Consider the following 3,718-nt stretch of genomic DNA (forward strand, 5'->3'; position numbering starts at 1 on the left):
GCAACATGTGCTCATTGAACATAATGCAAAAATGTCCACCCTGTCAGCAAGCTCAAATATTTTGCTATTATTTTTCTTTTCACATGGATTATTGGATGTGTCTTATGATGGTCATTCTGAAAAATACAAAACAATGTATCCAAAATGTTGTTGTTTTTTCATGCCTGTGTGAAAAGCGGTTACCGCATTCACGTCCCATCACAATTGGACTTCTACAACCCATAATAACATGTCATGCGAGTGGATACCAGCGCTGCCTGGAGCAGCTGTACGGGTGGGGTGCACTGGACAGTATTTGGGTTCAAAAGAGGAGGGGTGTGTCACATTTACTTTCTGTCAACAGCCATGGATAGCCGGTCAGGAGTCAAGGTTCAACACTGATATTTCAGTGCGTCTCCATTCCGCTAAACACACACTGCCTGTTTTTGTACCAACACGCAAATGTCCTCTTTTATTTTGTCATTTTTAGGAGTGTGTGGACTCTGTAGTCTGAGAAGTGGACAAACCAAAGCTTAAGAACACAGACTTGAGCAAGAGGAGGTGAAAGGGCGAGTAGAGAGAAGGCTTATTAGCAGAAAACAGATGGCCCCCACCATTTACAGTGGCCCCGCCGGGAGGGACGACTCTGAACCTTCGGGTTACCAGCGCCACCGAGTGGGGCGGGCTGTTTAAACACTGCACGCTATGATTGTGTTAACAAAAAGAAAATTTGGGATGTCATTCTTTCATCTGGAGCAAGACTGGGCAACTGGCACCTCAAATAATTGTATTTTGTTTTGAATGAAAACAAATGATTTTACTCATTAAAATATTTGAGTAGAGAGTGAAAATTTCATCAAAACATTTCTTCTTCTATGGTTTTCAGTTGCACCAGCTTGTCTTGGCATAAATGGAGGCCAGGCAGCACACAATTCAGTCAGAGCAATGTGACAGAAATATAGGCTGACAGTAAATGAGGAAACACGTTCAGGAATGTACAGGTAGCAAACACACTTATATAAAAGACAGAAATACATGATGTACATTGGTTTGAAAAAAAACAATGGGGCCCTTGAATCATTAAGTTCCCCATCCCTGATCTGGAATGGATTTTTTATTTTATTTTTCTACATGGGAGAAGTAAAATTGCTACCATCACGCAGACGGTCGTGGTGAGGAAGCGTTAACATGCGCAAATGTGTTGGTAATTGCATCAGAGCCATCAGTCAGACGTGTCACGGTAATGTGCATAGGTGCAAGTGGACACACGCATGACAAACAGTGAGTGGAAATGAAGGATTTGGACTTCCATCCAGCTACATAATGCAGCAGATGGCGTCCAGGCCAGGCCCCGGCCAGGCCTCTCCCAGGAGACGGAGAGCGAGGGAGAGATGATGGGGGAGGTGTGGAAAAACAAAGTGGAAGGGACAAAGCTGTTTTTTTTTTTGTTTTTTTTTAGTTGTACTTGCACATGTTTGTTTTCTCGTTTTTTATTTTTTAACCCACTGCCTCTTGGTTGGCTCATAGGACGGAGTCACGGATGCTCCCCTCCCCCCCTCCCGCTCCAGCTGAGGCTCCACCTGAGCCCATCCACCCTGGGCCTGACCCGGGTTGACCTGTGAAGAAGGGAACGCAGGACAGAGGGAGAGGAAGAAAAGAGAAATGGTGCAGGTGAAGTATGTACTATACTGTATTTGGGAGCACAAGACCCAATTAGAATGAATTTCAATACAATGTGTCCAGTCTGAAGAGCTGATCAAGCTGGAAGAAAATTCACGTAGCAGTTGACTTGATCAGACGCCCCAATCAATGCTGTAACAGACACACCTACAAAGCAGCCTTTAAATCTCACAGATCTGTGCCCCTGGCGCTTTTTGTTTTGTCTTTTCTGCATTAATTGTGCCAACGCTGGGAGTGCGGGCCAGATGTCCCGACGACCTGTGGGGATTATTACAAATCTGTTAGCCTCATTGTTTATGTGGACCCTTCAGAGCCCCGGCCCCTTGCGCTTCTCCTGCTCAAGTTCCAGGGACGAACAAGACCCAAAGCAGATTGCTAATGTGAAAAATAACAAGCTTGGCCTCTATGAATGGACCAAGGACATGTGCGACTTTCTGAGACTTTCCTGTCACCCTTCCAGTGACCGTGGCTCGGGCCCAATGGCCACCGGGGACCCTTTGATGCCTCCCAGTTTGGCCACAACGGTGCCATGATCTTTGGCAAAGCTATGGATCTAATGAACTCATCAGCCAGATGGGGGCTTTGGATCGTGGGGTTGCGGGTTGGAGGGCCCGTGACAAAAAAGGGTGCACAAAATTGGAGCTTTCCAAATACAATAACAGATGTTTCAACAGAAATGGTGGTGCAAAACACGTAGACAGTAATATATCAATACTCAGGCATATGTAGTATGTTCTTTATCATCTACAAAGAATGACTAATATTACTGGCTTAATGAGGAGGTGAAATGTTCTCCATGTACAGGAATGTATATGTCTGTGTTATACTGCCACAAGGTGGCTAAGGGAGTGTACACCAGAAGGAGCTGCACAATGTCCATTAACTTGGAGAAAAAAAATGCATACGTTCTTTTTAATGATGTCATTACTGTATGTTTTTTTTTTAAAGCGCATAATTGTGTTTTCTAGCAGACCTCTTACTAACTTGGGAAAGTCTGTTGGCTTATTGTAAAAAAAAATAGTAAGAATAACTAAACTAGTATTGATGTTGCTGGAGTTTTAACCCTTTACACTATTAATTTTAGATGATTGATTTTTTTTGTGCACCTCACTTTATTCACTTCAATTGCTTCTGCACACTTAACAATTTGGTATCAAATGCAGAAATGTTCTCGTGAGTCTTTCTATGTCAAGCACATGAAATTTATTTTTGCTGACAGCAAGAATGATAGAATTGATCTCACTTATTCCAATGGTTATATCTGCCGTTTTGCATTTTTAGAAATGATATTTTGACCCTCTCATCTTATTGGACTTGGACATAAGTGGGCTTCTATACATATGAAAGAAAAGCAGTTCAAAAGAAACGATAGGGCTGCAATGTTGATAAAAAGAAAGCCACTTCATTTATGAGATGCTTCTCTGAGAACCTGGAGGGGGGGCAAAGAGGACATGTGACAACTACACTTGGCCCTAGAGAGGCCCCTAACCTGCCTCCTCTTAAATAGTGCTGATTCTAAAGTGGGGTACATACCATTAGTACATTAATTCTTGGGTCAATCCAGAATTACAAGAAAATATATCCACCAACATTTTTAAAATAGAAAAAAAAAATGTGTGTGATTATCAAATCTGACACTGTCAATCAAATTCAAGCTCTTGGCCTGGATTACATTTGATTCTACCCTTTTGTTTGTGGTTGTCAGAATTAATGATGATGAAAAAAAATAATTGTGTTTTGAGCGCCAGTTCCTGAGTGATGGATGTCTCAGCACTCTCGCCATCACCCTGAACACATGACATGTCCCAAAATAAGTATGATTTGTGTGTGAGTGTGCGTGCGTGCTTGTGTAGGAGTTGAGGGGTTGGGGGGGTCCACAGTAGGGAAAGAGAAAGTGAGCACCTTTGTGTGTCCATATGACTCAGAGCGCTCCCTGCTGGGTGCACAGATGGTGCCAACGATGGCCACATTTTCAAATGGGACCAAGAGATTTCGAGATCCCACACCTCCTGTTCTTGCCCTTACACACATACACACACACACACACACAACACATTTT

The sequence above is a fragment of the Syngnathus leptorhynchus genome, chromosome 1, assembly GCF_054491065.1.
Source record: "Syngnathus leptorhynchus isolate UIUO chromosome 1, UIUO_Slep, whole genome shotgun sequence".
NCBI classification, from domain to species: domain Eukaryota; kingdom Metazoa; phylum Chordata; class Actinopteri; order Syngnathiformes; family Syngnathidae; genus Syngnathus; species Syngnathus leptorhynchus.